Source organism: Ranitomeya imitator, chromosome 7, assembly GCF_032444005.1.
Source record: "Ranitomeya imitator isolate aRanImi1 chromosome 7, aRanImi1.pri, whole genome shotgun sequence".
Taxonomy (NCBI): Eukaryota; Metazoa; Chordata; class Amphibia; order Anura; family Dendrobatidae; genus Ranitomeya; species Ranitomeya imitator.
Window position 1 is genome coordinate 15696487 of NC_091288.1, and position 19358 is coordinate 15715844.

A 19358-nucleotide genomic window follows, 5' to 3' on the forward strand; every position below is an offset into this window, starting at 1 on the left:
TAAGTAAATAAGAATTACTTGACGTGTCTTCTGATTTTTCCATCTGTTACATGTTACATTTGCGCTGAGGATTTCTCTGAGATGTGCACTGCAGTCATAAAAGAGCATAGCGGGTGTGTAATTCATTACACAGCAGGTGATTATCATTGGAAAATAAAGAGAGTGCACTGATCCTACGTAGTTGGGTTTATTATTTTATATATAGTAGTAGGCAGTATTATAGTAGTTATATTCTTGTATATAGGAGCAGTATTAGAGTAGTTATATTCTTGTACATAGGGGCAGTATTATAGTAGTTATATTCTTGTACATAGGAGCAGTATTATAGTAATTATATTCTTGTACATAGGGGGCAGTATTATAGTAGTTATATTCTTGTATATAGGGGCAGTATTATAGTAGTTATATTCTTGTACATAGGAGCAGTATTATAGTAGTTATATTCTTGTACATAGGGGGCAGTATTATAGTAATTATATTCTTGTACATAGGAGCAGTATTATAGTAGTCATATTCTTGTACATAGGGGGCAGTATTATAGTAATTATATTCTTGTACATAGGGGGCAGTATTATAGTAGTTATATTCTTGTACATAGGGGCAGTATTATAGTAGTTGTATTCTTGTACATAGGGAGCAGTATTATAGTAGTTATATTCTTGTACATAGGGGCAATATTATAGTAGTTATAGTCTTGTACATAGGAGCAGTATTAGAGTAGTTATATTCTTGTACATAGGGGCAGTATTATAGTAGTTATATTCTTGTACATAGGGGCAGTATTATAGTAGTTATATTCTTGTACATAGGGGCAGTGTTTTAGTAGTTATATTCTTGTACATAGGGGCAGTATTATAGTAGTTATATTCTTGTACATAGGAGCAGTATTATAGTAGTTATATTCTTGTACATAGGGGCAGTATTATAGTAGTTATATTCTTGTACATAGGAGCAGTATTATAGTAGTTATATTCTTGTACATAGGGGCAGTATTATAGTAGCTAGAAACTATATTCTTCTACATAGAAGTATTAGTACTTTTGTATTAATGGGTTGCTCATTCGTATTTCCTTTACATTCTTCCTGCCATACTCTTAGACATATCTTGATATACCTAGTAAACTGTATCACGTAGCTCATTGGTGAGGTTGTTACCCTCTTTGCTGATTAAGGAGACAGCTGTACATTGATCTAATTTGGGATACATGTGTTTCCTACATAGACAGAATGTAATTTGAAGATTGTCTGTTCCAGGTCAACTGGAGATTATACTTTTACATTACACTATGTGCATTTAGAGTATACGTGTGCTATCTTTGCACATTACATGACATTAAGCCAACAACACAGAATGTTCTCTCAGTTATCATGCCATATTACAGTACATTATAAGGCATTAATTATACATGATAAATGATAGGTGCAGGCGGCCTGCGCTGGGGCACTGACCCTTTAAAGTATACTGCTGCCTGTTTATGCACATGGAGTCCATATGGGACAGGATCACGAGCTGTATCCAGTCGGTGTACTGGCATATAGTGCCTATATATGAATACCATCCATATTTGTCTGGTTGTTACACAATCCATGAGTAGAATATCTACGTGCCCTAAATAAATACAAAGAAGAGCATTAACCTAACATGGAAGACGCTGAGATTGAAATAGTTAATAAAGTAGAAGTGGAACAAGCTAGAATACAGAGGATCCAAAGGCTTCCTTCATCACTGCCAAACAGAGGGCTGGAGCATGTTTTCTAAGACAAGTATGGATATCTGGGCTTGGAGCCTAAGCCTGAAGAACCCCCTAAACAAGCAGAAACAAGCCGTCAGCCTGCGCAAAATGTAAGAACTGACGCGAGGTCCAGGCCACATCATCCCACAGCCATTTCCCAGGGTTTAATCTGTCACTATCTTAAGGTATTACCGTACTTTATTCTCTTAACATGAGCAACATTTTGCAATTTTTAAATTTTCTAAATCTTAGACTTTCCAAGCGTCAACCACAATTCGCCAGCATTAAGTTTACATTATCTTAAGTGGTGGAGCAACTAACAGGCAAGATAATTAGGAGGATCCTGATAGAGGCTGTCGGGGGGATAGGAAAGTAAGAGGAATCACCTGGATCAATAAATCTGCCTAGTTGACATTGTGATCCCTTTTACAAAAACCTTAAATGGTTGCTGTTTTTTTTTTCTACAATCTTTGCTTAAATTAATAGTGCAGATGAATATAAGAAAGCCTGTAATATAACATCAGAAAAATCTTCATCTATCTCCACTTATGAGCCACTTCTTACCCCCTTGCCTCCAAAACTTATCGTTCACTCTGGGAACTGCTAAGATACCCCTTAACAATATAAGGCCTCTTTCACACATCCAGATAATTCCGGTACTGGAGAAATCGGTACCGGAATTATCCGTGTCCGTGTGCTCACGTAGCACATCAGTGTGGCACACAAGCGGCAGGGGACAGTTAAGCGCTGTCCCCTGCGTGTGGTGCTGAAGCCGGTATTCGTACCACTCACACAGGACCTGCTGCCGGCGCAGAGAGGAGACATCGCAGGAGCTGGGTGAGTATTTCCCGGCAGGCAAGCGGGGGGTGGGTGGGGGGGTGCACAGGGGATGGGAGGCGGGAGGGGATGCACAAACTTTATTTTTAAGGGAAAATAAAAAAAAGCATTGATTTTTCATTCCTTCTCTCCAGCGAACGCTGCTGGGGAGAAGGAATGAATACCGGCTTCAGCACCACACGCAGCGGGGACAGCGCTTACTGTAGCGCTGTCTCTCCTGCGGGCGGTAGTGCACACGGAGGAGAGTGTACACTGTTCTCCGTGTGCACGTGTGCTGTCCGTAATGTGGTCCGTGCTGCCGGTAAAAACGGACATGCCTACGTGTTTTGCACACGGACACACGGTCCGTGTGAAAACACGCACATGTGCAGAAACACATAGATCCTAATGGGTCTACGTGTGTCAGTGTCTCCGGTACGTGAGAAAACTGTCACTACACGTACTGGAGACACTGACGTGTGAAAGAGGCCTAAGATGGATTGCATTAGTCACTGAGATGTCAGATTGCAGCTGCCTGCTAAAGTGTATGGAGAAGGGAGGAGGAGGAAGAAGAAGGAACAGAGTGAAAGATACAGTAGAGGCGCAGACACACACAGATGGTGACTTCTAGTAATTGTTCACTCCATTCATGTTGCTGCTGCTTCTGAATACGTGCTACATAGAGAAGGGAGAGCAGGAATCTCTCATGTCTGTGTGCTGTGTATGATTGACATCATACCGATAGTCTCCACCCACCAGTCCAGAGACAACTGAAAATTCGAGCCTGGATAGAGAAAAACTGGTGATAAATGCAGGATTCAAGTCATATAATGGCCTGGAATAGTGTTATTCTTATCTACACGCACAATGCAACTTAGGCCTCTTTCACATTTTCGTCAGTACGGGTCCGTTGCAATGTGTCGGGCCGACGTACCGACGGACGTTGTGAAAGTTTTGCATGATGTGGGCAGCGGATGCAGTTTTTCGACGCATCTGCTGCTCAGTCTGCAGTCCAGGGAGGAGGGGGCGGAGTTTCGGCCGCATATGCACAGTCGAAAATGGCGGACGCGACGTACAAAAAAAGTTACATTGAACTTTTTTTTGTGACGACGGTCCGCGTTCAGGAAACACTGCGTGTTTGACACTGTGTAGAGCCACAGCGTCAAATACGCAGCGTCCAGATGTTACAGCATAGTGGAGGGGATTTCACGAAATCCCGTCTCCACTATGCGGTAAAACACGCAGGCGGCAGACCGGTGTAAACGGACATGCGGCGCGTCTTTTCAGAACGCAGCATGTTTGTTTACAAAGCGGCGACGCTCCGTCGCCGCGCCGTATATTTACCATAGACTATCATCATATGCGATAAAATCGCATCTAATGATTAGTCACATGCGTAGAAACTGCGTACAAGCAGCTTTCTACGCATGTCTGCCGGCTGACCTGTCCCGCTGCCGGAAGTCCCTCGTCCACTGCAGTTCTCGCGATAACTTTTATCGCAAGAACTGCCGTGCACATGATCGGGACTTATCTCCGGCTGTTTGCGAGAACGCTGTTGTGTAGGTGATCGCTGGAGAGTTATCTCCAGCGATCATCTACCGGCTCTGCTACATCTAGATGTCAGGCATCCAGATGTAGCAGAGCTGAAATCGTCTACACTGTGTGCACGTACAACACACAACATGCAACACACAACATACACCATAAAACATGTGACAACATGCGACATGCAACATGTGACATGCGACATGCACCATACGACATGCGCCATACAACACATACATACAGTACATACATACAACATACATATAGACATACAGTAACATAATAACATAGTAACATAGTTAGTAAGGCCGAAAAAATACATTTGTCCATCCAGTTCAGCCTATATTCCATCATAATAAATCCCCAGATCTACGTCCTTCTACAGAACCTAATAATTGTATGATACAATATTGTTCTGCTCCAGGAAGACATCCAGGCCTCTCTTGAACCCCTTGACTGAGTTCGCCATCACCACCTCCTCAGGCAAGCAATTCCAGATTCTCACCGCCCTAACAGTAAAGAATCCTCTTCTATGTTGGTGGAAAAACCTTCTCTCCTCCAGACGCAAAGAATGCCCCCTTGTGCCCGTCACCTTCCTTGGTATAAACAGATCCTCAGCGACATATTTGTATTGTCCCCTTATATACTTATACATGGTTATTAGATCGCCCCTCAGTCGTCTTTTTTCTAGACTAAATAATCCTAATTTCGCTAATCTATCTGGGTATTGTAGTTCTCCCATCCCCTTTATTAATTTTGTTGCCCTCCTTTGTACTCTCTCTAGTTCCATTATATCCTTCCTGAGCACCGGTGCCCAAAACTGGACACAGTACTCCATGTGCGGTCTAACTAGGGATTTGTACAGAGGCAGTATAATGCTCTCATCATGTGTATCCAGACCTCTTTTAATGCACCCCATGATCCTGTTTGCCTTGGCAGCTGCTGCCTGGCACTGGCTGCTCCAGGTAAGTTTATCATTAACTAGGATCCCCAAGTCCTTCTCCCTGTCAGATTTACCCAGTGGTTTCCCGTTCAGTGTGTAATGGTGATATTGATTCCTTCTTCCCATGTGTATAACCTTACATTTATCATTGTTAAACCTCATCTGCCACCTTTCAGCCCAAGTTTCCAACTTATCCAGATCCATCTGTAGCAGAATACTATCTTCTCTTGTATTAACTGCTTTACATAGTTTTGTATCATCTGCAAATATCGATATTTTACTGTGTAAACCTTCTACCAGATCATTAATGAATATGTTGAAGAGAACAGGTCCCAATACTGACCCCTGCGGTACCCCACTGGTCACAGCGACCCAGTTAGAGACTATACCATTTATAACCACCCTCTGCTTTCTATCACTAAGCCAGTTACTAACCCATTTACACACATTTTCCCCCAGACCAAGCATTCTCATTTTGTGTACCAACCTCTTGTGCGGCACGGTATCAAACGCTTTGGAAAAATCGAGATATACCACGTCCAATGACTCACCGTGGTCCAGCCTATAGCTTACCTCTTCATAAAAACTGATTAGATTGGTTTGACAGGAGCGATTTCTCATAAACCCATGCTGATATGGAGTTAAACAGTTATTCTCATTGAGATAATCCAGAATAACATCCCTCAGAAACCCTTCAAATATTTTACCAACAATAGAGGTTAGACTTACTGGCCTATAATTTCCAGGTTCACTTTTAGAGCCCTTTTTGAATATTGGCACCACATTTGCTATGCGCCAGTCCTGCGGAACAGACCCTGTCGCTATAGAGTCCCTAAAAATAAGAAATAATGGTTTATCTATTACATTACTTAGTTCTCTTAGTACTCGTGGGTGTATGCCATCCGGACCCGGAGATTTATCTATTTTAATCTTATTTAGCCGGTTTCGCACCTCTTCTTGGGTTAGATTGGTGACCCTTAATATAGGGTTTTCATTGTTTCTTGGGATTTCACCTAGCATTTCATTTTCCACCGTGAATACCGTGGAGAAGAAGGTGTTTAATATGTTAGCTTTTTCCTCGTCATCTACAACCATTCTTTCCTCACTATTTTTTAAGGGGCCTACATTTTCAGTTTTTATTCTTTTACTATTGATATAGTTGAAGAACAGTTTGGGATTAGTTTTACTCTCCTTAGCAATGTGCTTCTCTGTTTCCTTTTTGGCAGCTTTAATTAGTTTTTTAGATAAAGTATTTTTCTCCCTATAGTTTTTTAGAGCTTCAATGGTGCCATCCTGCTTTAGTAGTGCAAATGCTTTCTTTTTACTGTTAATTGCCTGTCTTACTTCTTTGTTTAACCACATTGGGTTTTTCCTATTTCTAGTCCTTTTATTCCCACAAGGTATAAACCGCTTACACTGCCTATTTAGGATGTTCTTAAACATTTCCCATTTATTATCTGTATTCTTATTTCTGAGGATATTGTCCCAGTCTACCAGATTAAGAGCATCTCTGAGCTGGTCAAACTTTGCCTTCCTAAAGTTCAGTGTTTTTGTGACTCCCTGACAAGTCCCCCTAGTGAAAGACAGGTGAAACTGTACAATATTGTGGTCGCTATTTCCTAGATGCCCAACCACCTGCAGATTTGTTATTCTGTCAGGTCTATTAGATAGTATTAGGTCTAAAAGTGCTGCTCCTCTGGTTGGATTCTGCACCAATTGTGAAAGATAATTTTTCTTGGTTATTAGCAGAAACCTGTTGCCTTTATGGGTTTCACAGGTTTCTGTTTCCCAGTTAATATCCGGGTAGTTAAAGTCCCCCATAACCAGGACCTCATTATGGGTTGCAGCTTCATCTATCTGCTTTAGAAGTAGACTTTCCATGGTTTCTGTTATATTTGGGGGTTTGTAACAGACCCCAATGAGAATTTTGTTACCATTTTTCCCTCCATGAATTTCGACCCATATGGACTCGACATCCTCATTTCCTTCGCTAATATCCTCCCTTAAAGTGGACTTTAGACAAGACTTTACATAGAGACAAACCCCTCCTCCTCTCCGATTTTTACGATCCTTTCTAAACAGACTGTAACCCTGTAAGTTAACTGCCCAGTCATAGCTTTCATCTAACCATGTCTCGGTTATTCCCACTATGTCAAAGTTACCTGTAGATATTTCTGCTTCTAGTTCTTCCATCTTGTTTGTCAGGCTTCTGGCGTTTGCGAGCATGCAGTTTAGAGGATTTTGTTTTGTTCCAATCTCCTCGCTGTGGATTGTTTTAGAAATGTTCTTACCTCCCTTCTGAGTATGTTTTCCTGGGTCTTCTTTGTTCAAGTCTAATGTTTTTCTTCCCGTCCCCTCTTCTTCTACATTAAGCATAGAGTACATACTCACCATCACTTGTCACTTTGATCCCCGAAGCCAGTGTCACCTGTAAAAATATTAAAATAATAAACAAACACTATACTCCCTGGTCCGCAGAAATCCAATTAAAACGAGTGTCCCACAACGATCTTCCGTGGAGAGCAGCAGCATCAGCTGATGCGAATGCTCTCCAGGGGCTCCAGGAATACAATGATGGAGGGTATCCTTCCACAATGTATTCCTCAGAATGTATTCCTACGCTCCTGTGAGAAAATAGTCCCTAGTCTCACTTTTGGCATTGCTGTGTGAGAAAGTTCCCACGCAGCAATTGCCATAAAGTGAGACCAGTGAACTACAGTAACCTCTCAGTGATGCACTGCAGGAGCCATTGTCTCCTGTCAGTGTGTCACTGGAGGTCCTATAGAGCAGTGACGTCACCTGATGTCACTGTTCTATAGGGTAGATCGTCATGGGACACTCGTTATTAATTGGACTGCGTCAGACAGGTAGTATACGGTTTATTATTTTACGTTTTTTGCAGGCGATCGAGTATGGTAAGTATGGTCAAATTAAGAATAATAAAATACTTTTTCTGGCTGTGTCTTTATTTCTTTTTTAACTCTTTCACTACTCTAGGATTAATAATGGATAGGCGTCATATTGACGACTCTCCATTATTAACCCAGCTTAATGTCACCTTACAATAGCAACCCCTTATTACCCCATATCCCACCGCTACACGGGAATGGGAAGAGAGGGGCTAAGTGCCGGAATTGGCGCATCTTAGGCTAGGTTCACATTGCGTTAGTGGGTGTCCGCTAACAGAATCCGTTACATGGCGAAATTGGCGCAATTAACACTATGTAACGGATCCGTTAGCGCACCCATTGACTGCAATGTGCTAACGGATCGCTAACACATCGCTAACGTATGCCTTTTTCGGCATGCGTCAGCGATGTGCCAATAGTTTCGGACACACCTCGAACGCTGCTTGCAGCGAAGCGTGCTTTAAATCCTGCACCAATTCACGGCCTGACTGCACCTGTCGCTGATTGGTCGCACCAGCCGCCCGCGACCAATCAGCGACGTGGGATTTCCGTTACAGACAAACAGAACCTTAGACGATTATATATATACTAGATGGTGGCTCGATTCTAACGCATTGGGTATTCTAGAATATGGTTGTATGTATGTACGTCACGCTGTGAGTGGGAGTTAAATTCGGTGCCAATATCGCTGATTGGTCAGGGCCGGCCGTGTTGTATATAGCACAGCCACGTAGTATATAGCACAGCGATGTAGTATATAACACAGCTCACATAGTATAAAGCACAGCCAACACAGTAGATATAGCAGCCACGTAGTATATTGCCCAGACACATAGTATATAGCACAGACACGTAGTATATTGCACAGCCACGTAGTATATAGCTCAGAGACGTAGTATATAACACTGCCCATGCAGCATATAACACAGGCCACGTAGTGTAGAGCACAGCGATATAGTATATTGCCCAGCCACGTAATATATACCACAGCCACGTAGTATATAGCACAGCCCACATAGTATATAGCACAGAGATGTAGTATCTAACACAGCCCACGTAATATATAGCAATGTGGACACCATATCCCTGTTAAAAAAAATAATTAAAATAAAAAATAGTACTATACTATACTATGCCCCCGGATCCAGGTGAGGCATTTACCGATGCTCGCGACGCTCCGGTCCCAAGAGTGCATTGCAGTCTCGCGAGATGATGACATAGCGGTCTCGCGAGACCGCTACGTCATCATCTCGCGAGACCGCAATGCATGGACCGGTCACCGGAGCGTCGCGAGGAACGGGAAAGGCCTCAGCTGGATCCAGGGGCCGACGGAGGGTGAGTATATAATGTTTTTTTTTTTTATTATTATTTTTAACATTAGATCTTTTTACTACTGATGCATAGGCATCAATAATGACCTACTAACAGCTAAATCTAATGGTCACTACTCTATGCTAATTGTCTTTGATCTCTCCGCAGCATTCGACACTGTGGATCATCAGCTCCTCCTCAATATGCTCCGCTCCATCGGCCTCAAGGACACCGTTCTCTCCTGGTTCTCCTCCTATCTCTCTGACCGATCCTTCACTGTATGTTTTGCTGGTTCCTCCTCCTCTCACCTTCCCCTTAGGGTACCGTCACACTATACGATTTACCTACGATCACGACCAGCGATATGACCTGGCCGTGATCGTAGGTAAATCGTAGTGTGGTCGCTGGGGAGCTGTCACACACACAGCTCTCCAGCGACCAACGATGCCGAGGTCCCTGGGTAACCAGGATAAACATCGGGTAACTAAGCGCAGGACCGCGCTTAGTAACCCGATGTTTACCCTGGTTACAAGCGTAAAACTAAAAAAAAAAAAAAACAGCACATACTTACATTCTGGTGTCCGTCAGGTCCATTGCCGTCTGCTTCCCGCACTGTGACTGCCGGCCGTAAAGTGAAAGTCAAAGCACAGCCGCTGTGCTCTGCTTTCACTTTACGGCCGGCAGTCACAGTGCGGGAAGCAGACGGCAAGGGAGCTGACGGACACCAGAATGTAAGTATGTGCTGTTTGTTTTTTTTTAGTTTTACGCTTGTAACCAGGGTAAACATCGGGTTACTAAGCGCGGCCCTGCGCTTAGTTACCCGATGTTTACCCTGGTTACAAGCGAACGCATCGCTGGATCGCATCGCTAGATCGCTAGATCGGTGTCACACACACCGATCTAGCGATGACAGCGGGAGATCCAGCGATGAAAGAAAGTTCCAAACGATCTGCTACGACGTACGATTCTCAGCAGGATCCCTGATCGCTGCTGCGTGTCAGGCACAGCGATATCGTAACGATATCGCTGGAACGTCACGAATCGTACCGTCGTAGCGATCGAAATGGTATAGTGTGACGGTACCCTTACTGTTGGGGTTCCTCAAGGATCAGTCCTAGGCCCCCTCCTCTTCTCTTTGTATACTGCCCCTACTGGACAAACAATCAGTAGATTTGGTTTCCAGTACCATCTCTATGCTGACGACACCCAATTCTACACTTCTTTTCCTGTTTCCTGTTATCACGCCGACCTTTTTAGAAAACACCAGTGATTCTTACCGCTGTCTCTAACATCATGTCCTCCCTCTATCTGAAACTGAACCTGTCAAAAACTGAACTCCTCGTGTTTTCTCCCTCTACTAACCTACCTTTGCCTGACATTGCCATCTCCGTGTGCGGTTCCACCATTACTCCAAAGCAACATACCAGCTGCCTTGGGGTCATCCTTGATTCCGAGCTTTCATTCACCCCCCACATCCGATCACTGGCTCGCTCTTCTTATCTGCATCTCAAAAATATTTCTAGAATTCGCCCTTTTCTTACTTTCGACTCTGCAAAAACTCTTACTGTTTCACTTATTCATTCTCGTCTGGACTATTGTAACTCTCTACTAATCGGCCTCCCTCTTACAAAACTCTCCCCGCTCCAATCTGTCCTGAATGCTGCTGCCAGGATCATATTCCTCACCAACCGTTACACCGATGCCTCTACCTTGTGCCAGTCATTACACTGGCTACCCATCCACTCCAGAATCCAGTACAAAACTACTACCCTCATCCACAAAGCACTCCATGGCTCAGCACCACCCTACATCTCCTCTCTGGTCTCAGTCTACCACCCTACCCGTGCAATCCGCTCCGCTAATGACCTCAGGTTAGCATCCTCAATAATCAGAACCTCCCACTCCAAGACTTTACACGTGCTGCACCGATTCTTTGGAATGCACTACCTAGGTTAATAAGATTAAGCCCCAATCCCCACAGTTTTAAGCGTGCCCTAAAAACTCATTTGTTCAGATTGGCCTACCACATCAACGCATTAAACTAACTATCCCTGTGTGGCCCATTAAAAACAAAAACTTAAACCATAATCAGGTTCCTTGCAACATGTTCTCATACACTTTATGCAGTATTAGCCCTCTGTGTCTGTACTGCTACATACTTAGGCCGATAACCGGTTCATACAGCTTTACATGAACACCTGAGCCTTACACTATGGCCGGTCCGAATAACTAAAGAAATTGTTACCATCCACCTCTCGTGTCTCCCCTTTTCCTCATAGTTTGTAGCTTGTGAGCAGCAGGGCCCTCATTCCTCCTGGTATCTATTGTGAACTGTGATTTCTGTTATGCTGTAATGTCTATTGTCTGTACAAGTCCCCTCTATAATTTGTAAAGCGCTGCGGAATATATTGGCGATATATAAATAAAATTATTATTATATTATTATTATTGAGCTTACAAAAACACACACAAATCCGCATGAAAAAACGTGTCAAAAACGTATAAAAAAACACATGAAAAACGCAGGTGACCTGCCAGTGACCTCAGGTGCAGATTTGGTCAGGATTTTACCTGCATAAAATCCTGACCAAATCCTGAACATGGACACATACCCTTAGAATAGGTAATCAATATCTGAGGGTATGTTTCCATGTGCAGTAAACGCTGCGTGTTTGACGCTGCATAGAGACGCAGCGTCCAGATGTTACAGCATAGTGGAGGGGATTGAATGAAATCCCGTCTCCACTATGCGTGGTAACACGCACACGGCGGCCCTGCGACTCCGGACATGCGGCGCGTCTTTTAAGATCGCAGCATGTCCGTATACCTTGCGGCGACGCTGCGTCGCTGCAAGGTATAACACAGGGCCCTATGTGTGGGGTGCGATGATCCCGGATGTGCGCTATGAACACATCCAGCATCATCGCGTCCCATAAGGGGGCGGAGTTTAGCGCGGAGCGGGTTTGCCACTCCGACAAAACCGCCGGCCATCCTGAAGGTGGACACATACCCTTAGTCTTGGGTTTTCAAGAAATAAAGCAGTAAAGAATTCCCTAGCTCATGCTGTCAATATTTGATAGTTGGAATCCAAACTTTGGAACCCTGACTATCATCCTGCTAAAGAGACCATGATGTACAGTGATCCATAAGTCCATATATCTATGCTTTTTACTGCAACTCACCCTATTTTTGTAATTTGTAAGATTTCACTTTTATTCCAGTGTAACGATTACAGTTTATAAGACTCTCCAGCAGCTGAGAAATTCTCACTTTGCGAAGATTTATTCTGTTTATACAATAATATCGATTCCATTTTACTCGCCTCCTTTGTTCTTGGAAAATAAATCAATTCTCGGCTGTGGCGCGACCTCGGTGATGAGTAAAATGTGCATCTGTCTTGTCCTCCGATGCACTCAGAACGGCGATGCCTGGAATACGATTTTTTAGGCCCAGTTCAAAGATTAAGGTTATACTGGAGAAATCTTTGCAATGCATAGTGGAGCTAAAATCATGTATATAATGTATACTCTATGTACTATCTATATACTGTATATGCTATTGATATATAGTCTTTTGTAAGAAACTTTGTATAAATAAACTGTTTGGACGGCCATGACCTTCCATTGCTATTGGAGCATACAGGATATGAACAGATGTTTTCCATCTCGATCTATGTCTCCATCTATCTAATATCTATCACTCGTCATGAGAAGTTATGATATTAATGTGCTATGGACATTTTATTTGTCCTTCCTCTAGTTGACAGGAAGACATACTTGAAAAATAAATCTGCCATATCCTCGTAATATTATGGAAGGCGGAAGATGGGGTGAATCAGAGGGCAGGAAAATTTCAATAAAAATGATAATCGGTGTCAACATTGCACTCACTGTACTGAATAGTGCACAGAGCGGAGTGATCACCATCACCTATTGTAGTGACAGGACGAGTCCATCGCCATTCTGTACCGATATGATAAAAGTTTATAAGTCATTTATCAGTTGGGAGTTTATATGTTTTAGCGCCTTGTGTGCTGGTTTTGTATATGATTCCCTTCATCCTAATGTGCGTGACGTCTGACTTGCAGAACGTATTCTGACTGTGATTTATGGAAAGACACCAAGGCGTTTAAAAAGAAACTGAAACTTCTGCGAGCTTTCTAGTAATATTTGTGGTTCGGTATTTTCAATATTTTTCCTTGATGTCAATCTTTGCATCCAGAGGATGAAATCTATACAGCTCTAATACAACGCAGAGAAGAGTTTGTTACAATTGTGTCCATTCCAGACCATTGTTTGAGGTGATCAGTGTACAGTCATGGCCAAACGTTTTGCGACTGACACAAATTTTGTTTTTCACAAACTTTGATGCTTCTGGATTTATAAATGTTTTGTTCACAGGGCCACTTAGTCATGACTTTGTCTTGTGACACGGTCTCTGATGAAGCCCCGTCAGACTGTTTGAGACATCTGGAAGGATATTTGGCCAGGGAAGAGAGGATGAGGGCTATCATGATTCCTGTATGTGCCAGCAGTAAAGCATCCTGAGGCCATTCATGTATGTGTGTGGGCAGGACCGTATTTGCCACTAGGCACTTGAGGGCACATGCCTAGGGTGGGGACGATGCGGGGGAGGCACCTGAGCAAGGTTCTGTTTTTTTTTAAGTCCTGGGTCACCTCCGGACCGACCGCTTACACAGCAGATGCAGAAAAACTGCCCGATCTTCTGCAAAAGGCTACTTTCACATCAGCGATTCTTGCCAAAGTCTATGCCGATAGTGTCATACTCACCAATGGGGGAGGCAGCACTAAAAGTGCCTAGGGCAGCAGAAATTCTAAATACTGCCCTGTCTGTGGGGTTCATCCATGGAGGAGGGACTCACTCACAATTTTCCCTAAGAGTACAGCCATGAGTAAAAAATTGGATCTAAAATTCCACCATGAGCTACATCTCCCAACAATGCAGGAGCAATGTGGTGATAAACAATGTTTTTTTTTTCTTTTTTCATCACAATGGAGACCATGTCGCAAGACAAAACTCATGACTAAGTAGCTTGGGAAATAGAACATTTAAATTTTGGATCCATGGCCAGGAAATTCCCCAGATCTCAATCCCATTGGGAACCTTTGGTCACTAACCAAAAAGCAACAAACAAAAGACAGAAATTGTGATAAATTCCGAGCACTGATCAAAAAAAAGAACATTCAACCATCAGTCAGGATCTGACCCAGAAGCTGATATCCACTTGCCGGAGCAAAGGGCAGACGTCTACAGAAATAAGGGGCAGCGCTGGAAATATTGAGGCTTTACATAAACTTCATGTATTTGTTAGGCTTCTTTCACACTAGCGTCGGAATCTCCCCGTCGCAATGCGTCGGGGAGAGATTCCGACGCTAGCGTTTAACGCTTTGCACAATGGGTGCAGTGGATGCATTTTTCCGGCGCATCCGCTGCCCCATTGTAAGGTGCGAGGAGGTGGGGGCGGAGTTCCGGCCGCGCATGCGCGGTCGGAAAAAGCGGTCCGTCGGGAGAAAAAAACGTTACATGTAGGGGTTTTTTTTCCCAACGGTCCGCCAAAGCACGACGCATTCGTCGCAAGACGGATGCGAAGTGTGCAAATCCGTCGCAAATGCGTCGCCAATAGAAGTCTATGGGGGAAAAACGCATCCTGCAAGCACTTTTGCAGGATGCGTTTTTTCTGCAAAACGACGCATTGTGACGGATTTACAAAAAACGCTAGTGTGAAAGTACCCTTAATAAGAATGTAAAAACTTAAGGAATGTTTATAAATTGTACATCAGTAACCATAGAAGTATCCAACTAAAAGAGTGAAAGTTGCAAAATGTGTGTCAGTTTGAAAACTTTTGGCAAGGTCTGTAGACTGATATTACCTGCACTGAAACATTGTAGCAACTCAATCTGGAAAGATTTGTGCTGCTGGAGTGTTTACATTACAGATGATTGCCCATCCAGAATGGATGCTATTGTGATGAACTACTAAAACTACTTTTCTTTTGTAAGTCTTGAAAGAAAACACATCGGAATAAGATGCTCCAAATTTGTAAATCCCATAAAGGGTTTATCCAGCACCACTCACTTCTGCATTAGGAGCGAGCAGTGCTGATGACATTACAACCCTGCACACCTGAAGAATGCACTGTACTGACCCTGCATGATACTTGGCAAAACACAACCAGCCTGTAACAGAAGCAATCAGAGCTGAGCTCCAATTACTTCTCATAACCTAAATGCTGCTGTCAATCTCCAACAGAGGCAGGAAAACTTTCCTGTGGGATGGGACAAACCCAACACGAAATGTTAAAGTGATTTTACTTATGTATTGCAAAACAATATGATCAATAAGACAATTGTAGGATCAAGTCCTTTAGAAGGACACAAAAAAAGTCAAATACATTTTTTAGAGTATTAAAAAAATATAAAACGTGAAAATTTGAATCGCTAATTTTTCTTCCCCATTAAAAATAAAAACATTAGTACAATTTAACAAAAAAATTATTTTTGATATCGACCATATCCGTAAACGTATGATCTATCAAAATATACAATTATTTAACTGAAACATTAAATGCCATAAAGCAGAAAAAAAATTAAATGCAAAACTGTTTTTTTGGGGTCTCCACAGCTCCCCCCCCCAAAAAATGCAATGAAGGGCGATCAAAATATAGTAGGTACACCAAAATGATATCAATAAAAACATCAGCTTGCCATGCTAACGACAAGCCCTCATGCATTTCTATCAATGGAAAAATCAAAAAGTTATGAGTCTCGGTAAATGGTGACACAAACTAATTTTTTTTTTTACAAATTACTACATTTCTTTAAACCGTTAAAGTGATACAAGTTTGGTATTGCTGTAACCATATTGATCTGCAGAACCATGTTACAAGGTCATTTTTACTGCGCACTAAACGCCATGAAAAAAAGATACAAAAACAATTATGGAAATGCATTTATTTCTCATTTCACCCCGTCTGGATTTAATTCCCATTTTCCACTACATTGTATGGTAACATAGGTGGTTAATACAGTATATAAAGCTAAAACTTGTCCCACAAAAACAAGCCATCGATCGACGACCTGAATGGAAAAATAAAAAAGAAATAACTCATGGAAGAAAGGGGAAAAAAAAGTGTAAAATCCAAAATTGCATGCAGTGGCAAGAGGTTAAAAAATATAATTACCCAAAATGTAATGATCAATTGATACCGGACAGTAGAGCTATTATTCAGAGTTGGAAAGGAATAATGGAAGTTTACAGAATGGCGAGTAAAAGTCCCATGAAAGTGAAATCTGTTATACAATTTATGTTTTCATGGCGCAGAGACAAATGGGAAATATCAGCTATTGTCAAGGACAAATTATGAAATTAGGGACAGATGGCGGCCAGGAATCCACAAGGTGGTAGGAGGCTGTGAATGAGCAGGTTTACTTCTGTATGGAGGCTGAATCCAGCATGTTTGGGTCAAGAGTAGACATCTTAGGGCTCTTTTCCATTTGCGAGAAACACGTCCGTGTCTCGCATGTGAAAACCAAGCTCTGGCGCCGGCACTCCAGAGCGGAGCGTGCGGCCGCATAGCAACACATGGAGCCGCACGCTCCGCTCTGGGGTGCTGGTGCCAGAGCTTGGTTTTCACATGCGAGACGTGTTTCTCGCAAATGGAAAAGAGCCCTAAGTCGATCTCGCAGGAGAATAAACACAAGATCTAAATTAAGATTGTCCGATGCGGCAGACACGAAACCTGCCAGAGAAGTCATGCCTTGGCCATCTGCCTGGCCTCTGTCCCCTCTATCTACACCAGGCCGGTCTCATACATGACTGGTGATCACTCGGATTATTAGACAAGGGCAGTAACGTTTTTGGAACGTTACATTCTGTCCTGGCCTCGTTGCTGCGTCTGGTTAATAAATGACGATTTCCATCTTGTACCTGCAAAATGTTTGAGATTATCTAAAACTAGACATGATGAACAGTATGTTGCCCCTTTCTAGAAAAATATATTATTATATGTTATCAATGATATGACTACAAACATATTGGGGGGGCCCCTGTTAAGAAATTGCACTGAGGCCAACCAAGGAGGTTTATGTCTTCTGAAAGTGTAGACCTGGAGTAGAGCGTCCAGGAGTCATGTTAAGGTCCAAGCACCCAACAGGCTCACAAGTTTTCACCATACTGTACCCATTTAATATAGCTACTGTATATGGAACAGTAAACATACTGCTATACAGTGGTCAAATACACAACCAGATACGGTTCAGTGGTGAAACCTCAGCAAAAGGATACTGCGTAAATAATAGTACCCTAAATCATAGCAATGCCATAGAGCCCATATCATATTAATGCCTACGGAATAATGCCATACTATGGAATAATGCCATATAGGAACCACAGTGCCAAAACCGTTCTAGCATATAAGTGGCGTAATTATAATGGCTGCAGTTGCTACAGTAGAACCTTGGCACTGGAGTCTGGTGGGGCCCAGAGCCAAGAAGCGCTGATATAAGAAGACCAATACTGTCCAAGACACATGATAGCTGGGGACCTGTTGGAGATTTAGAATTGGGAAATAAGACCGTCAAGCTATGCCACTGCAGCGCAGCCTACACACCCCATACAATCGTGCCATGCGGTCTAACCTGCCAACTCTCCTGGGATGTCTGGAAAGCTTAAAAGGAGACCTCCCAGTCTTCCAGAAGAATAGGCAAATCTCCCAGGCCCTGCCAAAACCACACAATGCCTCCAAGAATTTTATATTTCTAAAAAGTATCTTGTGCTCCAGTATCCAATTCTACATTCAAGGAGGCAAGGAATGGGTCACAAAGGGAGAGCGGATGTTGCATGGAAGGAAAATGGCCTTTAAAAGCATACATGGCTACAGCCAGAAATTTCCAGAAGAAAAACAGCAACCGTTGACAAGAATGCCTATTATTCTGCAATAACCAGGGTGCTGGGTGTCATAGCCATGGGTCCATTTCCACTGGATCCATTATTTCCAATCTGTCCCTCAGAAAATAAAGTAGATTACAAACCACATAAAGATGCACGGTCCAAACACCGGGGTCACATCTCATTTTAATTAAATAAAGCGAACGCCGTATAGTTTAGGGAATCTTCCTGGTGACACCAATGTGACATTGCAGGCGTAAACACACATTGTAATTGCTGCAGTGGGGCTCGTGATGCATTTCATGACAGTAGAGTAAATTCACAGGTCCCAGGCTCATTGTACGCCACAAGATATCTCCAAAAATGACATTACTATCTGGGAGCCCTGCCAGGATTACTTGATTTCATCTACATAGTAATGAAGCTGACAATTGGCTATGAAAGCCATTTAGCAAGTCCTCCGCTTGTGCTGCTGGAGTCCTGATATTCTTTTGATGAGAAATCACTAGATTTCTACAATACAAAGTTTTATACAATTCCCGTTGGCATCAATGTGTCCTTGTAATGCATGGACTACAGTGGCTATATCTTGTGTCCAGGGCTGGCGTTAGGGGCAGGCAGACAAGGCATCTACCTAGGACCCTCGCTCCCCAATGGGCCCCCAGCCAGTGGCATGCCACATCTAACTGTATCAGCATCATATATGCCGATACATCTGAAAGCAATAATAAAACTTGAGAGCGTCAGATGGAGTGCATTATACTATATGGAGGACTGAGGAGTGTATTATACTATATAGAGGACTATGAGGAGTGTATTACACTCACTTATATTCACCCTAATGAAGAAGGAGGGAGTCCTTTGAATCGCGTTAGTTTTTGGCCCTCTTGCGCACCCGCCGCTGAGTTCTGGTGATGTAACCCAGACCACGCCCCCCACCAACCTTGCTACTACATGGCGGTTTTTCCGGAAAGAGCGCATCGCCAGCTCTCTAACTCTGGCACTCGGAGAGAACCTGCTGCCACCAGAGAATACTCCCCAGACCTCTTACCCTCTGCACGGAGCCTGTACCATTACCGGACTCTCAACATGTGCATCACGCTGACCGCTATCTTAGTAAGTAGTTTATGATTACTCCTCATTCATCTATGTATTTGTGACTGCCTGCACACGGGACTATCATTACATAACAA

At 43.0% G+C, this 19358-nt stretch overlaps 2 protein-coding genes across 3 annotated transcripts in view; one reads left to right on the forward strand and one right to left on the reverse strand.

Annotated features, from left to right (window-relative positions):
• Positions 1 to 19358, reverse strand: part of SPEG (striated muscle enriched protein kinase) — a 227294-nt gene that overhangs the window by 203746 nt on the left and 4190 nt on the right. The gene's annotated exons all lie outside the window — the stretch shown is intronic.
• DNPEP (aspartyl aminopeptidase) overlaps positions 1 to 19358 on the forward strand; it is a 226122-nt gene that overhangs the window by 114654 nt on the left and 92110 nt on the right. The window lies entirely within an intron of this gene.